This window comes from Cydia strobilella, chromosome 2 (assembly GCF_947568885.1).
Source record: "Cydia strobilella chromosome 2, ilCydStro3.1, whole genome shotgun sequence".
Lineage (NCBI taxonomy): Eukaryota > Metazoa > Arthropoda > Insecta > Lepidoptera > Tortricidae > Cydia > Cydia strobilella.
The window spans coordinates 28,419,377-28,433,133 of record NC_086042.1 but is presented as its reverse complement, the minus strand read 5'-3'; the positions used below and the strand labels follow the sequence as shown (position 1 = coordinate 28,433,133).

The following is a 13,757-nucleotide window of genomic DNA, read 5'->3' as shown; positions in this document are numbered from 1 at the left end:
TAAAGGAAGTGGGAGTAAACAGTGGACTGGACACACTTGCATAAACTTTGTGTGTGCGTTAACCTAGCAGGGCGTATACCTACATAATCTGAGCAAGTTATTTGTTTTAGAGTTATTTTCAAACTAATTTCCAACAAGTTACCAGTGTACCACCAAGTGATTACCACCATGTTGGTTAACTCTGGTTGCTGGGAATTAGTTTCTCATGTTTTACCACTAGGAACAACTGAAAAAAAATTCCAATTACCACCAAAGTGATAACTACAGGGAATTCTATTTTCTCAGAAGTTACCACTAAAATATTGTAATATACAACACAAATGAAATCAGTACAAAATAATATTATAAATGCTAAAGTAACTGTGTCTGTCTGTTACCTCTCTACCTCTTCGTTCTTAAACCGCTGAACCGATTTAGATAAAATTTGTATGGAGAAAGTTAGAGGTCTGGCCAAAGACAAAGGGTATAGTTTTTATCAACCATCATCATTATTACACGCAGACGAAGTCGCGGGAAGAAGCTAGTGGGAATATTTTACTTACTAAACTTTTTTTTTTACTTATTTAACTTTTTTAATTTCATTTATTTATTTATTTACGTTGACAGATAATTCAGTAAACTTAAACCAGCTCTTTTTTTCTGTTAGTGGCTTAATGTTCAGATGCGCTGGCTGGTCGTCATGATACCGGACATGGAAGAGAACAATATCACACCTGAGAATGCCGAAGACCGGGCAAAGTGGAGAAAATTGAACAGGAAAGCGGACCCTGGCGCTAGGCCGGGAAAACGCTAGATTGAAGAAGAGTGGTTTAATGTTCAACAGTTTTGTGCAGAATTATTTCACCGATACCATTCTTAATGTACAGAAGTGGGGCACTTAGTATGATAAAAAAATCAAGTATAAAACAATTTATTTCTAGGGTTACGTACCCAAAGGGTAAAAATGGGACCCTATTACTAAGACTCCGCTGTCCGTCTGTCTGTCACCAGGCTGTATCTCATGAACCGTGATAGCTAGACAGTTGAAATTTTCACAGATGTATTTCTGTTGCCGCTATAACAACAAATACTAAAAAGTACAGAACCCTCAGTGGGCGAGTCCAACTCGCACTTGTCCGGTTTTTAAATTTATTATTCAGTAAACACTAGTGGTCCCGCTGCCCTGACAATCAAAGAGGAAGCGGCGCACTATCGCGCCGGACGCCGATAACCGTCTGCTGGTCGCCGCTGCTAATAAAATGCTCATCGGGAGGGTTAACTTTCGCTCATAATTTTGTTTATTAAGTGGCTGTAAATACCTAAAGCGCGCACACTATCTATTTGTATCGGAGTAAATAAGATCCCACCAAATACATTTCATGTAAAATGTTGCCAAGACGAAACCATAAGGCTCGCACTGTCAAAAAGTTATCAGATCTTTTGTAGAGCTAAGCTTCTAACTACAGGCCCTAACTTCACTAACTCTACGGACCACTCTAAAACGCTCATTGGTCCGGTGCGGAGCAATCCGCACGGACGGTTCGCGTGACACTAATAAAACCAGCCTTAACCCTTCGAATGCCTTGTCCCGTATACGTCACAGCCAATTTGAACTTTAATATACAATTTCAGGGTATTAATTCATCAGTACATTTTTGACACGGGCGTTCGAGGGGTTAATAACATGATAAAACTCGTTTTGAACCTAGAAATGAGTCCGCAAAAACGTTCACTACGAAACAGGTCAAAACCCTGCGACTGCGACGTGCACCTGCAAAACTCAAAATGTCCAGTCGGCCGAATATTCGCCGGCCGGATACCGAATATTCGGCCGACGGTCTGGCCGAATATCCGGTATCCGGCCAAACAACTATCCGTTGCATCTCTACAATTTAACAATTGATAATTACTACAATGGCCATTTATTTAAGCATGCAAAGCGCTTTATTACTAGAACAAGCTTTAAGCGTTTGAATAATATATCAAAGTGCCTACCAATATGATAATGTACTCAATTTACAATATAATTGTACCGCTCAAACAGAGCGTATTCAGAAGAGTTAAATATAATACTGATTTGATTCGACCATTGCGTTACGCTCGCATTCCCCCTGTGCTTGAGAGTGAGAGAGCACACAAAACATTGGTTCATTAGATATTTTGGTTCGCTTGAGAATGAGTCGCGAGAACTGTGAGGGTTTAAGCGGAACTCACACAAATTATCTATATTTTTACGGAAGTACAATTGGTACAATAATAAATTAATAACATGCAGTCTTTGATAATGAGCACAAACTAAAACTGCACGATTTTAACCAGCGTCACAGGGCGGACACGCTATACATCAAAAATCACTTGCGTTTCTATGTGTGAACGGCACGTCTGTACACGCGGCATGCGTCATTGTGTGAGTAAGTTGCTTAAAAACAGTACTGAGCGGCCGGCAAAAGGTCGTCAATCTATTGTCGCGGGGCGAGGTCATTCGAATCGGGGCGGGGCGGGGCGTGGCCGTTCTGTATGATAATACTATTACTTATTCTGTGCTTTTAGTAACTTATTAAGTTATCAATTAACCATAAAACATTTCCTCTAGTTAATTTACGGTGTAAAAGGCTAGTCTCCATTAGCAAGAATGTTTAAATAAGCAAAACTTTCACAGCAGTTAACGACAAGTTTGTATTGAATATCGAATTCCAATAAACAGGAGCCAGTTACGCTAGTGTTTGTGTTGCACCACGTTATATCTATGTTATAATAATTTAGGGTAAACTGGGGAGAGTTGGTTACTTATTAGACAATGTGAGCTTTAAAGGTATAGGGACAAACTGAGCCCACGTACGCATCGTATGCAATGCATTACGAAATTTAGACCCTGAAATTTGTACATGTGCATGGAAACTTGTTTGAAAGGGGGGTCAGTTATCTCCGCAGCTTACTGTACATTCTATCTATGTCCATGTCACACCTGAGATTAACACATTGATTTAATAAAGCTATCAAACACAATCTCCAATCGCGTCCATCATCTCTTCACAATCCATCAAGATTAACGGCCGCCATATTGATTTCTAATCACTACATCTGTATTAATTCAGCATATTAATTTAACAAACTCTTATCTCACTTCACTAATTCCATAGCAAAATCAACCTTAAATTTGTTGGCATTGGGTATTAAATCCCATGAAGAGGTGAAATTTAGTTACATGTAAATTTACAAAACGCTATCGATAATCGAATTCCATTTGATAATTTTCGCAGCAGCGTATCTCATGCAATAGTATTTTTTAAAACGCAACCTTAACGATAACATTATTAAGTTGAAATTTCAGTACCGTGTTAAGTAAAAATGAGTGTTGTAAGGATTAAATGGTCATATGTGCCTATGGGGCATGTAAAATGGAAATGACCCGTATCGCACCACAAACATGGTTCTAGTATTACCGGGAAATATGATATCCCGAATCAGGGCTAAAATCCAAATGGTTATTGAATAATTCAATTCTGCTGCAGGCGGTTTTTGGCTGGTTTGATCGACAATTGTCATTTTGAAATTGCCTGCCGAGAGCAAGCGAAACCAACACTCAAGTTAACAGGGGCCGATTCGAGCTTACAAACTGATGACAAATTTAAAAATAAAATTTCTTTATTTCGAACAGCAGTCCATAGGTATTTTACAGTAACTTAAATTAAACTACTACTTAAATAACTAAGTCATACCTAACAGCACTCAAACATCAAACATTTATTCAGCAAATAGGCCACAGGGGCACTTTTACATGTCAATTTTTTCAAGCAATAAATTAACCCAAAAATTACAAAAAACAATTACAAGTATGTAATCACTAAAATATTAGATACTTTGATAGAGATGTATCCAGTCTAAATGTCAAATTCCAAATATACAAACAAAAAATTCCAAATATACAATAAAAAACATACAAACAACAGACAAGTACTAAAATTGTTTAGATGTCTCATGTTGTCCATGTGCATGGCGTTACACTACACACACACACACACACACTTTTTGACTATTGGACAATCTAAACTTTTAATAACAGTATTCAGAAGGCTGCTGGGGCTTCTGTATCCAAGCAAACTATTTGTTCCAAGACAAAAAGTAAACATATTTAGTAAAAATGTTTATATCATGGCAATTAAATTGTATAATAAGATTCCAAATGACATAAAATCACTAGATATAAATAAATTTCAGAAAAAAATGTTTGATTGGTTACTTGACATGTGTTTTTATTCGATCAATGAGTTCCTTAATTATTAATAAACTAATTATTTTATTGTTGTAATATAATTTTAATGTATTGTAATTGATTTCTGACTTAACTACTATTGTGCCAATACCTAGGTAATTATAAGGTTTGTAAAAACTCGATATGTAAATATTAAAATATATTATATGCATGTTAGTAATAATCAAGTAGGTATAGCAACTTAGTTGTAAGTAATACATATTTCTACGCCGATAGAGGCAGAATATGCCGCACTTATTGTAATTTGACCATCTTTGTACCATATTCTATGAAATAAACATTTGTGTTTGTATTTGTAACATCCCCGATGCACTGAAAGAGAATGCATCGTATGAGCAAATCAAAAGACTGGCTCAGAAAAGAAAGGAATGGCAATTACTCCATCAACAAGTTATGATGATGGTGATAATTTTTTTGAAAGATTTGAATCGATTCTACTTCCCGTGAGATTCAAATGTTTCAAATAAACCGGCTATATTTTACAGTCGCCATCAGATATATCGGAGCGGCAATGGTGTTCACAATATCTGGACGCGCACTCTTCATCTTGACAATAGAGGCGTGTTCAGATATTTGTGAGCACCTTTACCGCTCCGATATATCTGATGGCGACTGTACCACAGAAACGTTTAACTTGCGAAAGTAAAATAAAAACCGGCCAAGTGCGAGTCGGACTCGCGCACCGAGGGTTCCGTACTTTTTAGTATTTGTTGCGGAGTCTTAGTAGGTGTGTGTGTGTGTGTGTGTGTGTGTGTGTGTGTGTGTGTGTGTGTGTGTGTGTGTGTGTGTGTGTGTGTGTGTGTGTGTGTGTGTGTGTGTGTGTGTGTGTGTGTGTGTGTGTGTGTGTGTGTGTGTGTGTGTGTGTGTGTGTGTGTGTGTGTGTGTGTGTGTGTGTGTGTGTGTGTGTGTGTGTGTGTGTGTGTGTGTGTGTGTGTGTGTGTGTGTGTGTGTGTGTGTGTGTGTGTGTGTGTGTGTGTGTGTGTGTGTGTGTGTGTGTGTGTGTGTGTGTGTGTGTGTGTGTGTGTGTGTGTGTGTGTGTGTGTGTGTGTGTGTGTGTGTGTGTGTGTGTGTGTGTGTGTGTGTGTGTGTGTGTGTGTGTGTGTGTGTGTGTGTGTGTGTGTGTTTTAGTATGTGTTTGTGTTGCGGGAGATTGGTCTGTTCAGCCAGTGATGATGTTAACATGGATCTATTTCTTAGGAACAGTATGGAACAAACTTAATAGTAGTTTATGTGACTATTACATAATGTAAGGCATTAAAATATGAGTGCGGATTTCAGTTCGTTTCATAAAAACATTACACGAGTGTTTTAATGCCTAATTATGTTAGTACGCCAGAGAATGCAAACCGGTTTTTATTTGTATGTAATTTCGGTTAATAACCGGTTATTAACCGGTTTTTTTCATACAATTAAAAACCGATTTGCATTCCCTTAATACTACACACATATTAATTATGCTCTCTATGCTGCGTTTCGGAACCGCATGTTACGACCGCATTTGATCACACACTCAATAAAACGTCATCTCGAGTAATTCTCGAGTTATGAGGTCAAAACAAATTCCTTAGTTTTTCAGTGTTTGAAATTTATTACGTAATTGTTAAGCATTAAAATCATTTTCACAGATAAGATTTTTTTAAGATAAAATAAGATAAGATAAGATAAGATAAGATAATCATTTATTGCATTCTTTTCTTCTAACAATGCAGCTCATGTTTACACTTGCCTTAATTTGCGGTTTTTGAACGTATCATAGGTTATATTATAATATGTGTAGTGGGTACAGTTATAGTGTGTATATTTGTGTATACTCGTATACACACACTATAACTGTACCCAATATCTACTCAGTACTGTAGATATTTTATATATAGGTATATATTATGACTGACTCACTTCTCGAAAAGCACCTCAAAATTCATGACTGCCAGTTCGGTTTTCGGACTGGGCTGTCAACGGAAAGTGCAATACTGTGTCTGAAGCATACTGTCGGGTACTACACAGCTAGGAAAACGCCTGTCTATGCCTGTTTCCTCGATTTATCTAAAGCCTTCGACCGCGTCGATTATAACATTCTCTGGCAAAAATTAGGGGGGACAGGCATGCCGAGTGAGTGTATAAGGCTGTTAAGGTACTGGTACAGGGGGCAGTTGAATCAGGTGAGATGGGCCGATGCACTGTCGGGTGAATACAGGCTTGAGTGTGGGGTGAGGCAGGGTGGGTTGACGTCTCCCAAACTGTTCAATTTGTATGTGAACGAGCTGATAGCCGGCCTCAGCAGCATGCATGCGGGATGTTATATAGACGGTGTCGCGGTCAATAACATCAGTTACGCCGATGACATGGTGCTGCTGGCTCCGTCTGTCGGCGCGCTTACAAAACTGTTGAGCACTTGTGAGGCGTACGCCAAATCTCACGGTCTTGAGTACAACCCTAGAAAAAGCGAGGTCATGGTGTTTAAGGCGGGAAAAATTAAGCCGTACTATGTACCTCCTGTTGTGCTTAATGGAATGCCCCTTAAAATTGTAGACAGGTTCAAATATCTTGGTCACATTATAACTAGCGACCTGAATGATGACCAGGATATTGAACGGGAGCGGAGGGCGCTTGCGGTCCGGGGTAATATGCTAGCCCGCAGGTTTGCTCGTTGTACGCACGAAGTAAAGGTGACACTCTTTAAAGCGTACTGCCAGTCTTTTTACTCGAGCAGCCTGTGGGTTCGGCATACGAAGCGGGCCTATAGCGCCCTCAGAGTGCAGTACAACAACGCATTCAGAATGTTGTTGGGCTTACCCAGCAGGTGCAGTGCGTCCGGCATGTTTTGTGAGGCGCGGACGGACGGATTCGCAGCAATCATGCGAAAGAGAATCGTGTCCCTGCTGGGTCGAGTCAGGCATAGTACTAACAGCATTCTGAATGTGTTTGCTGTTAAATATGACTGTCCAATCCTTATTTACTGGATTGGACAAATCAAACATGTAGCACTCAGCCCCCCCATTTAAGAATGTGTAAATTTGTATGTAAATATTTGTAGGTAAACTAACGTAGCTTTTAAGTACATTTATAACTAACATCTATGGAGTCTCAGTGCTTCGAAATAAAGAATTTATTATTATTATTATTATTATTATTATGTTTATTTTAAGTAAGTTCTACCAAAGCGATAACTGTTATTACCTATTATAACAATATTGTAGCAATAACAATTTCCAAATTACCCACACAACGGTTCGCATTATGTGACAGCGTAAATAGGGCCCCGTTTTATAAAACGTCAGCTTATGTCCCCAGATTTATAGACGCCATTATTATAATATTACGACACGTGTCATTTTAACTGTCAAATATTTTTATGTGGCGTAAAAATGTCGGGATATTAGATTCTTTGTTTATAGAAGTTTTTTTCGAATAAACAACGTGTACAGTCGCCATCAGATATATCGGAGCGGCTCAGGCGCTCACAATATCTGAACTCTATTGCCAAGGCGTTAGAGTGCGTATATTGTGAACACCTCGGCCGCTTCGATATAATATCTGATGGCGACCATGTACAGGTACCGTTCGGCTTCATACTACACCAGTATTACTGGTGCAGTATTTATTACTTCCGACTGCAAAGCTGCCGTCAATGTCAAAAATCTGAGTGGCAACATCGATTGCTGCGATCGAAACCCGTCCCCAATTTCGACTACACGTTTTTTTATTTTGAAAATGATACTAACATTCCAAACCCTAAAATCTTGAATACGTCCATAAATCTCTTGATTTTTAATGGTAATTATGACTTGTTAAGGCATAGTAATTTCAGTACCATTTTGTACCGTGTCACAATGATAATGATTATCAATATGAAAGTCGCTAGGGACCTCATACTATTGTCACTGTGACAAGGTACGAAATGGCACTGAAATTTAATTCCTTGACCGCACTAAAGGCAAATTAAGGGTACGTATTTTTGCCAACTCCTATATTCAATTGCAACATTGATAACTAACCTTTTAACTCAGCTGGGAAATTAGACTAGAAGTAGGCTAGATGACAAATTTTCATTAATGGTATCAATCGATCAGGTTTATTTTAAGGATCAAATGTCTATATGGGACCCATTGCATTAAAGCAATACAAAAGTCAGAAATGATAGTCAAAGCAAGACAGTCGAACTTCACTCGCGAAACGCTTCTAACAAAACGATAAGTGAACGTGACGTCAAGTTCACTAAGAGCCCATTTTGAATGTATGGACAAAATAAGAAAATTGCGTTTTTGTCGGTGAAATATTGCGTATATGCATATAGTTGCTTTACAATTTTTTTTTAAAAAAAGGTAAGGAATCGAATTACTTAAATTTTGAAACTTTCAAGTTCTGTATTTTTGAATTATTTCGATATATTATTTTAATTGTTGTTATAAATTACTCATTTGCTATCTATGTTATTCGATTTTGTTATAAAATTCAACATGTGTCATCATCCCTATTATAATGCTCTACAAAATAAAAAATCTCTAAAATAATGCCTAGATATTCCACAGAATATCCTCCCAATTCTTACCCCGTCTCGGACCATTACACACAGCGGTGTAATCCTTGGGCGACACCTAATGCATTGTAACGTCGCATTATTCTTGCGCGCCCTAAGGGGCCGTTGGTCACGGATTCACAATACTATTAACTTCCTGACCATTTGTGATTCTTATTGCTATGACATTAAGGTCTGTTTACGGTTAAGAGCTTTTTCTCGCATGAACTAACAATATGCCTAACTGAGTTAACTGACCAGACTTAAGCCCTATTGCTATGTGATAAAAGTCAGTTCAGTTGTTGTTAACTGGGGTATTATTGCTGTGGTTTCGTACGAGTATCGGAGAATTTTATGTTAAGTAGTTAGAATTTTTGCAATAAACTGGGAAGGATGCAACGTGAATGCTGCGTTTTGTATAACACAGGTTACGCTATCTCTACTGAGCTCGTTCACTTACGTACTAACAATGGCATTATGTTAAACAAAAGCCATTATGACTTTTGTGCCTGAGCGCGTGGCCTTTGTGCCTGAGGCTCCCACACAATAGCCACGCGATCAGGCACAAAGGCCACGCGCTCAGGCACAAAAGAAATAATGGCTTTTGTTTAACAGAATGCCATTGTCAGTACTGGTAAGTGAACGAGCTCAGTAGATAGAACGCATACTATAATTGATGATTGATTTCTGAAGAGATGTTTCCTGAACGACATTGACATATTATCAGTGGTACATCCAATATTATTAAGTACTTAATAAATTAAAAGTGGAAAAACTCACTGTCTTGGGTGGGACTTGAACCCACGACTACCGGATCACCACTTTTTCCGTTTTTAATTTGTTTTTGAGATTAATTAGCATCATTCGCAGACGTTTCTGCTTGACACAAAATTAATTTAATAATAAGTAGGTATTTAATCTTCTTCTTCTTTTCCTAGCCTTAATCCCATCATTTGGGGTCAGCTCTCCTAGTAATTCTTCGCCAGGACTGTCTGTCCCGGGTCGTCTGGGCTGGTATTTTTGCCTTCTTTAAGTCCCTATTTATAGTGGCCATCCATGTTTGTCGGGGTCTTCCTCGCCTCGCCGACGGCGGTGGGTAAATGTGCAGCACTTTCTGTGTCATGTGGTCAGGTGGTCGCCGCATGACGTGACCATACCATCTGAGTCGGGTTTCTTCCAGTTTGTCAGGGATAGGTTTTACTCTGAAGCTGCCTCGTATGTGTACGTTTCGTACGCCATCCAGTAATGTCACACCACCCGCCCAGCGCAACATTCTCATTTCCGCAGTGTGCAGCTTATTTTCCTGTTGTTTCTCCGCCCCATATAACATAGCTGGACGCACTGCAGCCTTGTACACTTTACCCTTGATGTGCACCGGCATTCTATTGTCACACAGCACTCCCGACAGCTCCTTCCACTTCATCCATCCTGTGTTTATTCGGTGGGTTATGTCAGCATCTATAGATCCATCGCTACTAATAACTGAGCCAAGGTATTTGAAGCTGTCTACCTTTTTTAGTGGGGTGTGCTGTAGTTTAATGGTGTCAAGGCTACTAACGCCGCTAAAGTTACAGTGAAGGTATTCAGTCTTTGGTCTACTGATGCGTAGCCCAGCTGATTCCAGTGCTGTCCTCCATTTTTCTAGAGTTACTTCTAGGTTGTTTGCGTTTTCGCTGATCAGAACGATGTCGTCTGCGTATAGTAGGTTCCACGGCGGTGCTTGCTGCAAGCTGGCTGTTAAATGGTTCATAACCAGGTTAAACAAGAAGGGACTCAATACTGAGCCTTGATGAACGCAGCGCACTTTAATTTTGACGTTTAAGTACATGTCTCTCACAACATTCACGTAATGCTCTGGTATGTTGTGCGCTTGCATGGCTTGCCAAATCAACTCCCGCGGAACTCGGTCGAAGGCCTTTTCCAGATCGATGAAAACCATATAGGTCAGCCTTGTTATCCCTATACTGTTCCATTAAAATTCTGACAGTGTGGATGGCGTCGGTGGTCGATTTACCTGCGACAAAGCCGCACTGGTTTTCTGTGACTTCTGCGAGTTGAAGTAATCGGTTACATATGATACGTTCCCATATCTTCAGGGTATGTGGGACTAGTTTTATCGCCCTGTAGTTCTCGCAAAGTCTAACATCCCCTTTATTTTTATAAAACGGAACCAAAAGACTGTTCCTCCATTCGTCCGGCATTCCATCAGTCAGAATTTTGTTGAAGAGGTTTGTCAGGAATACTACTCCATCCGCCCCCAGTTTCTTCCATAATTCAGTGGGTATACTGTCTGGACCTGTCGCTTTGTTATTAGCCATTACTCGAATGGCGGTTTGCGTCTCTTCTGGTGTTATACAGGATATTGGTCCCAAGATCGGTAACGGCGGTTCGGGGGGGTCTGAGCTAGGATATGTTTCATTGAGTAGCTTAGAGTAGTATTCCCTCCATCTGTCCTGGATTTCTTTGTTAGATGTGAGTAGCTGGCCGCTTTCATTTTTGATGTACTTTATGGTCTTTACATCTTTGGTGTTATTGTTTCTGCACTTTGCTATTCTGAAGATTTCTCGGTCGTTTTTGGCTGCATCGAGTTTGGCGTATAAGTTGATTTCCGAGCTGGCTTTTGCTTGTGCCACCGTTCTCTTTGCGTCTTTTTTTGCTTCTTTGTAGGCTGTTTTGTCCCCATCATCATTCGTTTGCTGCCACAGCTTGAAAAGGAGTTTTTTGTGCTCTATTTTCTCTTTTACCTCCTCTTGCCACCATTTCGAGTCTTTGTCTCCACATAGTGGTCCTTTTGATACTCCGAGTAGCGTGGTGGCTTTTTGGTTGCAAAAGGTTTGGAACTGTTGCCATATGGCGTTAGAATTGCCATCGGTCTTCATTTCTCGGCAGTGGTTTATGATGTCATTGCACAGTTGTGTTCCCTCCTGGCGCCCTATTCTGTGCCAACGAATTTTTGGTGTCTTGTCCTTCTTTACTTTCACAGACTTTAGCATGACAAATTCTGCGACCAGGATTCTGTGCTGTGTGGTCAAGGGTTCTCCGGGGATTACCTTACAGTCTCTACATCTTTTGAGGCAAGAGCGATTTGTCAAGATGAAGTCTATTTGTGTATGATTTCCTCCACTTTTGTAGGTAATAAGGTGTTGTTGTGATTTAGTAAAGAAGGTGTTGACGACGGCGAGGTCGAAGGTTGACGCAAATTGTAGTATAGTTTCGCCTTCTGCGTTTACATTTCCATATCCCTGATTACCGTGCACTCTTTGATATGTGGTTGAGTTGCTGCCCACATGGCCATTGAAATCCGCACCGATGTACTTAAGCTCATCTAATGGTATTGACTGTAGCAGATCGTGCATGTCGTCCCAGAATAGTTGCTTCTCGACGGTCGAGCAGCCCACTTGAGGTGCGTGGATAAGTAGGTATTTAATACCAATAATAATTCTTCATTATGTTATATTATTATATATCATCATTATATCAGCCGAAAGTCCACTGCTGGACATAGGCCTCCCCCAGGGATCTCCACAACGACTGGTCTTGCTCTGCTCTCATCCATCGGCTCCCCGCGATCTTAACATACAAAACAAACACAACAAATACAAAACAAATACATTCTACATACAAAACATGATGGACTTTGCATAGATTGAGTGATAGTTATAAGTAATAACTTAACTACAAACTCGTAACTGTATGGTGCTTGTCACTTTTGACAGGTAGAGGATACTTTTTGGCATTAAGTCCGTCATTTTGAATTTTATAAATAAATACTCAAATACATTAAAAAGCGGTTTTCTTGCCGTTGATTGCTTTTTGTATTGGTAAAATACATTTCAAATCACTTCTTTAATAATATAGGTATCCACTTAAGTACCCTTTAAGTACTGCTAAAAGTTAAATGTAAACGTTGGGTGAAACCAAAACCCCGTGGTTTGAAATAACGAGTATGTTGGACATGCGACGCCTCTGAAATTATAATGAGCCGCCTTTGTCTCACTTCAGGGCAGACCTTGTCCAAACTTTGGTATAAAACAAAAACTATTCTACAGAAACAGCGCCTTAGCTTTAAGTACTACCCTTTCCTTTTAGTACTGTTAAAAGTTAAATGTAAACGAGTCGTCACATGGGTGACACATGCAAAACCACGTGGTTTGAAATATGGGGCATTTTCTATGAAAAGGGGCCTTATTGTCGACGGTGCTTACGCCGCACAGCGTCGCGCGGCATTGTATTTATATCGGAGCATCGTTTATAATGGCGTAAGCGCCATCGACAATGAGGTCCCTTTTTATAGAAAATACCACATATGTTGGACACGCGACGCCTCTGAAATTATAAGGAGCCGCCTTTGTCTAACTTCAGGGCAGACCTTGTCCAAACTTTGGTATAAAACAAAAACTATTCTACAGAAACAGCGCCTTAGCTTTAAGTACTACCCTTCCCTTTTAGTACTGTTAAAAGTTAAATGTAAACGAGACGTCACATGGGTGACACATGCAAAACCACGTGGTTTGAAATATGGGGCATTTTCTATGAAAAGGGACCTTATTGTCGACGGCGCTTACGCCGCACAGCGTCGCGCGGCATTGTATTTATATCGGAGCATCGTTTATAATGGCGTAAGCGCCATCGACAATGAGGTCCCTTTTTATAGAAAATACCACATATGTTGGACACGCGACGCCTCTGAAATTATAATGAGCCGCCTTTGTCTCATTTCAGGGCAGACCTTGTCCAAACTTTGGAATAAAACAAAAACTATTCTACAGAAACAGCGCCTTAGCTTTAAGTACTACCCTTCCCTTTTAGTACTGTTAAAAGTTAAATGTATAAATGTAAACGAGATGTCACATGGGTGACCCATACAAAACCCCGTGGTTTGAAATATGTTGGACACGCGGCGCCTCTGAAATTATAATGAGCCGCCTTTGTCTCTCTTCAGGGCAGACCTTGTCCAAACTTTGATATAAAACAGAAAACTCTATTCTA

General features: G+C 39.8%; 1 protein-coding gene across 1 annotated transcript in view; it reads right to left on the bottom strand.

The window, feature by feature from the left end:
- LOC134755272 (uncharacterized) overlaps positions 1-13,757 on the bottom strand; it is a 234,927-nt gene that overhangs the window by 138,221 nt on the left and 82,949 nt on the right. The window lies entirely within an intron of this gene.